Below are 10,514 nucleotides of genomic sequence, written 5' to 3' on the forward strand. Positions count from 1 at the left end.
CCGCCGGAAAACGCCGTCGGAAAGTATTTTCCTACGCCGTTTTTTCCGGCGGCTCGAAAGCCGCCGGAAAACCGCCGGAAAATTAAAAAACCGCCGGAAATTGCTCAAATTCCGCCGGAAAAAGCCGCCGGAAGTGGGTGATTTTCCTGTAGTGGTTGAGTTAAATGTTTTACTTTTGCGGTGATTGGACATATTTCACAAACTTGTACTTTAGATAGAAAAACTCATTTAGTGGGGACATCTAAGACACATAAACAAAGTCATATCATACATGCACCTAGTTTTATTTTGCCAAAAGGAAAACCCAAACTTGTATGGGTTTCCAAGACTAACATTTGATTATTTTGTAGGAATGCTCTCATATAAGGCCTCGTGAGAGCATTTAGTACCTAGACAATGGTTGTTCGAAGCATATGACTGGAGACACTGTACAATTTATATCACTAGAAGCTAGGAATGGATGCAAGGTTATACTCGATATAACACCACTAGGAAAGTGGTTGGCATAGGTATGATCGAAAACTTACAAAATTTTTTCATAGAGAATGTATTACTTGTCGAAGGCTTAAAGTGCAATTTGTTAAGTATTAGCCAGCTTTGTGATAAAGGGTATAATATTAATTTTTTCCCACTAGTTGCATATTAAGCCTAAATGGAAATGATGTATTGCATGGAATTAGGATAAATAATATTTATATACTAGATTTAAATTATATTAAAACTCCTAATGCTTTTGGTTTAAAAATAATTTCTGATGAATCTTGGTTATGACATAGGAGACTTTATCCTGTTAGTATGAAAAACCTTAGGAAAATTATCCAAAAGAATTTGGTTAGAGGTATATTAAAACTAGATTTTACTAAGGATCACCTTTGCGATGCATGTTAATTAGAAAAATATATGAAGTCATCATTTTATTCCAATAAGGATATTAGAACTAGTAAACCATTAGAGATTATTCATATGAATCTTTTTATACCGGTTAGCATTATAAGTCTAGGAGGAAAGGTATACGAATTTATGATAGTTGATGATTTCTCGAGATTCACGTGGGTTAAATTTTTATTTCATAAGAGTGAATTATTTAAGAAATTTAGAGACCTTTTAACTTGGATTCAGAGGAAACTAGGGCGTGAAATTTTAACTATTCAAAGTGATCACGGAGGTGAATTTAAAAATGAAAGATTTGAGGATTTTTATAAAGAATGAGGAATTGATCCTAATTTTTTTTGTACCTAGAACTCCTCAGTAGAATGGGATAGTCAAAAGAAAAAATAAAACATTAAATGAAGCTTCTAGATCCATATTGGCTGAATATTAACTTCCTAAATATATTTGGACTGAAACGATTAGTACTGTATGTTATATTCTGAATAGGTTGAATATTAAGTCTAAATTAAATAAAACACCCTATGAGATTCTTAAAGGAAGAACACCTAATTTGTCATATTTGTATATCTTTTAATGTAAGGTGTTCATACATAATAATAGAAAATATTCCTTAGAAAAATTTGATCCAAAATCAGATGAAGAAATTTTTATTGGATACTTTAGTGTTGGAAAATCATATAAAATATTTAACAAAAGTGCTTTGGTAGTTGAGGAGACCACACATATTGTAGTTAATGAATCTAAAATTTTGGAAGAGCCAAGTTTGGAAGAGGATGATTTAAAAAATAACTCCCAAAAGATTGAGAAGATTAATTTGGAAAAAAATTTGGAGATAAAAAACTCTTTGCCTAGAAATTTGAATTTTTTAAAAACCACCATAAAGAATTGATTTTAGGTGAACCTAATGAGGGTGTTAGAACTAGGCGTGGACTTAGCAAAGAAGTCAATCATTCTACCTTTATTTCAATGATAGAACCCTAAAATGTAAATCAAATACTTTCAGATGAATTTTTGATTTTGGCAATGCAAGAAAAATTAAATCAATTTGCAAGGAATGATGTTTGGGAATTAATTACAAGGCCAATGGATCAAAGTGTAGTTGGAAATAAGTGGATATTTAAAAATAAAATGAATGACTTAAGATTTATTGTTAGAAATAAGACTAGATTGGTGGCTAAAGGGTTTAATCAAATTGAAGGGATTGATTTTGTTAGACTTTTGGCCCTTTAGTGAGACTTGAAGCAATTAGGGTTTTATTAGCCTTTGCCTGTTTTAGAGGATTTAAATTGCATCAAATGGATGTTAAAAGTACCTTTTTGAATGGGGTGTTACAAGAGAATATTTATGTTGAACAACCTCCAGGTTTTGAAAATTTTAAATACCCAAATCATATTTTTAAATTGAAAAAGGTATTATATGGATTGAAATAAGCACCTAAGTGTTGGTATGAGAGGTTAAACACTTTCTTACTTGAGAGATCTTTTAAAAAGGAAAGTATGGATACCACTCTCTTTTTGAAGATATTAGGAGACGATATACGCATTGTTCAAATTTATGTTTGATGATATAATTTTTGGATCTACAAATAAAAATCTTTTTGATGATTTTTCTAAAATTGAGTAGTGGATTTGAGATGAGCATAATGAGAGATTTTAGTTACTTTTTAAGTTTAAACATTAAGCAAATTGAGGAGGGAACATTTCTTAGTCAGTCAAAGTATGTTAAAGACTTTATCAAGAAGTATGAAATGGATAATACTAAACCAGTTAGTATACTTATGAGTTCCTCAGTTCAATTGGATAAGGACTAAAAGGGAAAATCCGTTGATCAAAATAAATTTAAAGGAATGATTGGATCTTTGCTTTATGTGACTACTAGCATACTCTATATTATGTTTAGTGTTTGTTTGTGTGTTAGATTTCATTCAGATCCAAAAAAATCACATTTGATAACAATACAAAGGATTTTGAGATATCTCTTGGGAACTCAGAACTTAGGGATTTGATATCCTAAGTATAACTCTTCATTTGAAATTATCAGATATTCAGATTATGACTTTGTAAGTTATAGGGTTGATCGAAAGAGTACATATGAAACTTGTCAATTTATAGGAAATTCTTTAATTTTTTGGTATAGTAAAAAATAGAATTTCATAGCACTATCTACTTCTAAAGCTGAATACATTACCTTAGGAAGTTGTGTGGCATAAGTTCTTTAGTTAAAATAATAGTTGATTGATTTAGGATTTATAATAGGCATAATTCCTATTTACTATAATAACACTAGTGCCATTTGTATTTCAAAAAATCCTATTTAACATTCTAGAATCAAACATATAAATATAAGGCATCATTTCATTATGGATCATGTATCTAAAGGAAAAATTTAATTGAACCATGTTTCAACTAAAAATTAACTTGCAAAATTTTTTACAAAACTACTAGCCTTTGATACTTTTAGCATATTAAGAACAAGGCTAAGTGTGATCGATCTAAACGCTTAAATTAAATATTTTGCAAACTTGATATGTTTCCATGTATATTTTATATTTTTGGTTATCAATGTTTTTGTTTGTGTGTGTGTTTTCAAATTTTGGTTTTTTTTTTGTTTTTTTTATATATATTTTGTTTGATTTGGATATGTATCACATATAAAAATTTCTATTTTTGATCATTCGTGTTGAATTTTCTAAGTGTTATATTTGTACTGTACGAAGTTATTTTTGTCCCATACAAATTCTATAGCATATTAATCATTATTTTGGGCTAAATGCATAAATTTTTGATTTTCTAACACATATCGTACTGTATGATACATCTATCATCCCATACGATCTATATTCATTCATTTGTACGCATGTAGATGGTTATCTAGGTAGAATCAGCTATTATAACTGATCGTACGTATGAAATTTTATTTTTTTTATTTGAACCACATGTCATTCTCTGTGGGGGACGAACCTAACCATCATTAAAACAATCTGAAATAACTGATCATCCCAGACAAACACCTATTCATCTGTATGATCATATGGTCAAAAAGTCTATACGAAAGGATGCGTCATAACCTGTGTGATTACGAAAAGTCATTTTCATTTTGAACATTTTTCGTTCGTCCATACAAATTCTTTTTGTCCCATATAAGCTCAAGATCATACGTACGAATTGATTTTCATACTGTACGAAGGGTCATTTTTATTTAAATAGGAGGGCTTTAGAATTCATTTTCATTTCCTTCAACATCCTCCTTGAATCCTTCCCATCTTAGAAATGTCATGTTCTAGCAAGCGTGGTAGAGTTTCTAAGGGTTCATCATCCAGGGGTGGAGACAAAAACTTTATGTCTTGAGCAAATATGGATTCCTACTATAGGTTTATTGTTGTAAAAATCACTCCGTCTAGACTATTGATTCAAGAAGATATCTATTTTCAAGTAATGCCTCTTTTTGCCTCAACCCAATTTGCCTTCATTTTGACTATGAACCATGCTTACCATAAAGAGACCTTTCATTACTTCTTGGCAAATATGAGTTTTAGTGAGGATGAGAGTAGGATAAAATCATATGTCCAAAAGAAATAGGTAGAGATCACTAAAGAAGATATGGGAACTTTTTTGCATCTAAGGACTCAAGGAACTAGAGCACACACTATAACCTCCAAATCTAACTATGATTGGTCTGAAATAAATAAAACTCTTATAGGGTTTACTCAAGTTTGTCACTTGGCTAGAGTTTATACTTTAAATCAAAATTCCAGGGTCATCCAACATGTCTTTAGAAATTTAATCATTCTTAAGGCTGGTGATCACATAAACATTACTCCTCTTCTGTCCATAGTTACCTATTTAATCATGATTGGATAACCAATTAATGAAGCCCAACTCATTCTAGATTACATTCATAACCTATCTGAAATTAGGTTTGCATTCATAGGAAGAAGAAAAATATTACTCTAGGATATCTAGTCAACTATATCTTAAAAAAGAAGTACAACATTGTTCATCCTGAGATTCTGCTTGAAATGCCAATCTACTTCACTGATGACTCTTTTCGATCTCTTTTTGGGAAAAATGATAATTCAAGTGAAGATTCTAAGGAAGAAGCACATGCACCTACTCATGGACCTGACTTTCAGGAGATGGTCTATCTCTTTGATTAGTTAGAGAGTTATTTTGATCAATGCTTTAATCAAATTCAAACTCACTTAAACCAGTAGGATGCACAACACCAACAAGATATGGGATAGATTTAAGGTCAATTTTACTCGGTAAACACTAATATAGCTGAAAGTTTGTTAGGGATGTTAAGCCCTTATGAACTAGTCCCAAGTCTAATTAAGAGGGAACCGGGGGGGGGGGGGGGGAATTGGTATTTAAAAAAATCTTTCGATCAAAATATATTCTAAAAAAAAAATCAAGATTCACCACAGAAATTAAAGTGCAAAAAATAAATATGGAACAAGTAATAAAGAATACATAAATTTGTAGTTGTTCGGTCAACACGATATGTCCACTCCCTGGAGGCACCCTCCGAGTATTGCACTAAACTCAATGTCTCTCCTTTTACCCCGACAACAAGGTGGAGAAGCCTATACAAACCTTCTTTCCACCAACCCAAGTGAGGCAAAAGAACCCAACTCGTTTTGCTTCCTCTAGAAGCAGGTAGAGAACCCAACTCCTTTTGTTCATCCTGAAGCAGATAGAGAACCCAACTCCTTTTGCTTCATCCTGAAGTAAGTAAAGAATCTTGATCAGATGATGAAGTTTACCTCTCTAGAACCCCCAAGGAACTAAGGATGATGACTAGAAAAGATGACGATGGATCCTTGCTTGGAATAACCTTTGTGAACTCCCTCACAAACTCCCCCTCACAAGATCCTCTCTCTCTCTCTCCCTTTCTCTCCCTCTCTCTCTTGGCTCTCTAAGGTTAGAACAATAGCAAAAGATGAGCTCTTGGGTAGAACAAGAGCTCTTAAATAAAAGAGTTTTAGAATAGCTCTTATTTTTTACAAATCGACTTTATCGTCCAGGCTAATATGGATATCATCCTGGATGATCAGCGTAAATTTTGCTTAATCAGCCCAGACGGTTTGGGACGATCAGATGATTTTTGTTCCTATCTTCCATGCCGATATAATATCATCCTGTACGATCAGTATAAATATTTGAATATCATCTAAACAATCACTTTAAAAGAATGTATGGATGATGAAAAAAATAGCTTGATCGTCGAGGCTGACCTCACAATCATCCCAGATGATTAGTTGAAATTTGTGAAACTCGTCCAGAGCATTGCCCTGAATAGAAGCTGGCCGATGTCAATCGTCCAAGAGATTATCCTGGACGATCCTGCGATCGTCTAGGATGATGTGATCGTGCAATCAAACCTTAATTACTTTTCTTAATTACCAGATTAATTCAGGCATAATTTTGCTACATCATCCAGGAAGATGTTCTATATGATGTCCAAAAATAAAGAATACCTAAATAGATCTGGCGGCTGATTCTGTCTAATTTGAGCCTATCATCCTGGCTGATACGAATATCTTCCAGGCCAATGTGCTTAATGATGTCTGCCTTAACCAGGATGCCCTAATTAGGGCTTTTATTTTTAATAGATCATCCAGGAGGATGTTTGGATCATCTTGGATCATGTGATCAAAATAGAGAACTCTAGCCAACAGGTAAAAAATTTTCCCCCATGTGTGTGTGCATGGTTACTCAGCATCAGGAACCATATCATTTATAATAGACTCAAGAAAGGAAAAAAATTACAAACTGAATTAGGCCTAATCTACCTAATCTTGAGCTGGATTGAGTTGCACTCGATCTTGTGGACCTGAAATATTAGTAGGTAAGGCAGTCGTAGAAAAACATGAATGTTTATTATCTTCAAAATTCTAATCCATAAAATCAGATTTGCAATAATCTTCAGCTTTTTGATGACCAAAAAATAATCTAAGTAGTTCAAGGCAGTTTAATGGAAATAGATCAACTATCCAATAATAGAATCAAACTACAGAACAAATAGTATAACAAACTACTACCCCTTTTGACATCATAAAAAGGAGGAGGAAAGTAAAACAGAAATAAAGCAGAGACTAAAACTAAAAACAAACAATAATAAAAAATAACCTAAAAAAACTAAAAGAATGATGGCCCTTGATCATCTGAAGGAGGTGGTGGTGGAGGTGGATGTAGCTGAAAGTAACTTGAAAGAGTGGCGAACTGCTCTCCAAACCAGGCCATATCCTGGTTGTACTGGTGCTGCAGGCGAATAATGTCCCAAGTATGTTGCTGCTCTTGCACAACAATGTATCCCTCGAAGCGAAGCTCTCACTAGCCAAATCGCTCCATCAACTGATCCAGCTGAGAGTGCTGGCGGAGAGAGTAGGCGCAGGAATAGGTGTAGATAGGTACAGGAGCTGCCTCATCCGCAGCTCCCTCGACTTCCTCATCCCCTAGGTGGAGACAAGTACTATGAAGAGCATGAAAGGAATTATTTGAGTAGAAAGCTGGCTGATAGTTAGGTTATGCAGGATAATGGAGGTTATATTTTGATTCTAGAACATATACAATGATATGTCCTAAGGTAAGATTGGGCTTCCTCCTATGTCCCGGATCTTGAATAGTTATTAAATGCTCAATGTAATAAAATATCAGGTCAGTGGCATTGAATTTACGATGGGCCAAAATATAGAAGATGGTGATTGAGAGAAGTGGAGTAACATGAATGCGATCACCAGCTTTTGGAAGGATAGAGGTGCGAAGGACATGTTGGATTGTCCTAGCACTTTGAGTAAGGTGCTAGTCTCTTAACCATGAAAGTGAGCATTAGAATTTCTAAGTAAATGTTGGCTGGAGCCCAATCATAATCAGGATCAGGACAGAGGATATGGAGTTTATGTTGCAAATCTATTTTCATGACTCATGTTTTGATGATTGACAAACACTGTTGATTCTCTTGGACTGCTTGTTGCTTCTAACTTTTAAGGAATCGAAGATCGGACGAACAAATGAAGCCAGTTCAAGATTGCGTAGGTTTAGGGTTGAGTCAGTCTGTACTTTGTTTTTTCTCTTCTTGAGTCTATTTGTAATGGTCAAAAAGACTGATGCTAAGTAACCCTACACACACACACACACTTGAGAGAATTAGAATTTCTGTTTTTACTCATATCGGGTAGGATGATATTTACATTGTCCTGGACGATCAGACTTAAAACAGAAAGTCTAAATATGGATTCTTAATTAAGGCAGACGTCATTAACAGATCGGCCTGGACGATACATGTATCGGCCAGACTGATAAGCTCAAAATAGAAAGATGTTGCCGCCATAGACAATTAAGGTATACTGTATTTTTAAATTATCGGCCAGGAGGATCATTGATCGGCCTGGACGATATTCACAAATTATGCCTTAATTGATCAGGAAATCAAAGGAGTAATTAAGGATGATTGATACGATCATATCATCCTGGACGATCGTAGGATCGGCCAGGACGATCTATTCAAAAACCTTACTTACTTCAAGACGATAAATATTGGCCAGCTCGAATTCAGGGCGATGCTCTTGACGATTTTCCTCTGATTTGAACTGATCGGCCGGGATGATCGTGAGATCGGCTTGGACGATCAAGCCAATTTTAAATCGTCCAAGTTTGCATTTAGGGTGATGCTCTGACCGATCTTCTGAGTTTGTACTGATCGGCCAGGCAGATGTCCATATCAGCCTGGACAATATTGTCGGCAACTTGAAATTAATGAGCTCCTTTAAAGTTCTTCTATTTAAGAGCTCTTGTTCAACGTTTTGAATAACCTTTGGCTGCTGCCTTGACCTGAGAAGGCCTTGAGGAGAGAAAGAGAGAGATGGAGAGAGAGAGGATCTCGTGAGGGGGAGCTTGTGAGGGGATTCACAAGGGTTGCTTCAAGGATCACTCTGCTTCTTTTTTTGTCTAGAAGTTCTCGTCCGTGGAAGGGTCGGTAGAGGTAAGGAGTTAGCTTTTGGTTGTGGTTCTCTGCTAGTGTCAGGAGGAAGCAAAAGGAGATAGATTCTCTGCCTTGCCGGGGTGGCAAAAAGGAGGTTCTTGTAAAGGCTTCTCCATCTAGCTGTGGGGGCTAAAGGAGAGTCATGTTTGTAGTGCAATACTCGGAGGGCGCCTCCGGAGAGTGAACGTAGGTCGAGTTGACCGAACCACTATAAATTTTTGTATTCTTGTTTTCTTTCTTCCGCATTTTAATTTCTGCATTTGTTTTTCTCGTGGTGTGATTTTGGTTTATGTGATTTTTATTCTTTGTGAAAAGAAATTTTTAAAATATCAATTCACCCCCCTCTTGGTTAGCTTGGGACTAAGTTCATAGGGCTTAACATCTCTAACAAACTTTCAAGTGGTATCAGAGAGGGATTTGAAAATTTAAGTTTGAAAACTTTTTGAATTAGATTCATGGCTAACCTAGGGAATCGTAACACTATGAAAGGTTATTCAATTACACGACCTCCCTTGTTTGACAACTTACCTTTTTATTTTTGGAAAACCCGCATGTCATTATTTTTACAATCTACTGATTATCGCATGTGGATGCTTATCAAAGAAGGTTATTCTCCACCTTCTCGTGAAACTAATGGTGTTAAAACTGAAGTTGCTTTTACTGAATGGACTTTTGACGAACTAGATTTAGCTCAATTGAATGCAAAATATTTGAACTATTTTTTCTGTGCTTTAAAATCTGAGTATTACATGTGTGTCTCTACTTGCAAAACTGGTAAAGAAATTTGGGATAAATTATGTATCACCTATGAAGGCACTAATGAAGTTAAACAATCCCGTTTGAATTTTCTCTTGCATGACTACGAACTTTTTCGTATGAAACCTCATGAATCAATTTCTGACATGTATACTAGGTTTACTCAGATAGTTACTTCACTGCATGCATTAGGAAAAGAACTTTCAAACTATGAAAAACTAAACAAGATTTTGAGATGCTTTCCTTCATCATATGATGCTAAAATCACTGCAATCACTGAATCTAAGGATGTGAACACTTATTTTATTGATAACTTACTTGGCTCACTCATTGCTTACGAGTAAGTGGTGAATCAAAGAAATCTTGATGCAGGTGAGAAGAAGAAGGAGAAAACAGTTGCACTAAAGGTGCATAAATCGAATTCTGAATCTTCCGGGTCTGAAAGCAATGAAGTTGCCTTCATCACAAGGGAATTCAAAAGCTTTTTAAGGAAGAAACAAAAGCATCATCAAAATTGGAGAAAAGGTAAGGATCATAAACATGTTAAAGGATCTTCTGATATTGTTTGTTATGAATGCAGGAAACCAGGACATGTGAGAACTGATTGCCCAACACTTCAAGATAACTCAAGCAAAGAAAAGGAAAAAGGTGAGGAGAAACCTAAGTCGAGGAAGGATAAGAAGAGAATCCAAAAGGCATTCTAGGCAGAATCTGGTACTGACTCCTCTAAGACTGAACCAGAGGAAGAGACTACAAACCTGTGCTTAATGGGAAAAGATCATCTTGAGCAAAGTGATGAGGAAGAGGTATGTAAACCAACCTATGATGAATTGTTTGAAATTTGTGAAAAAATCCATGCATCATACAAAAAACTTAAGAAGACT

Source organism: Dendrobium catenatum, unplaced genomic scaffold (genome assembly GCF_001605985.2).
Source record: "Dendrobium catenatum unplaced genomic scaffold, ASM160598v2 fragScaff_scaffold_1502, whole genome shotgun sequence".
Taxonomy (NCBI): domain Eukaryota; kingdom Viridiplantae; phylum Streptophyta; class Magnoliopsida; order Asparagales; family Orchidaceae; genus Dendrobium; species Dendrobium catenatum.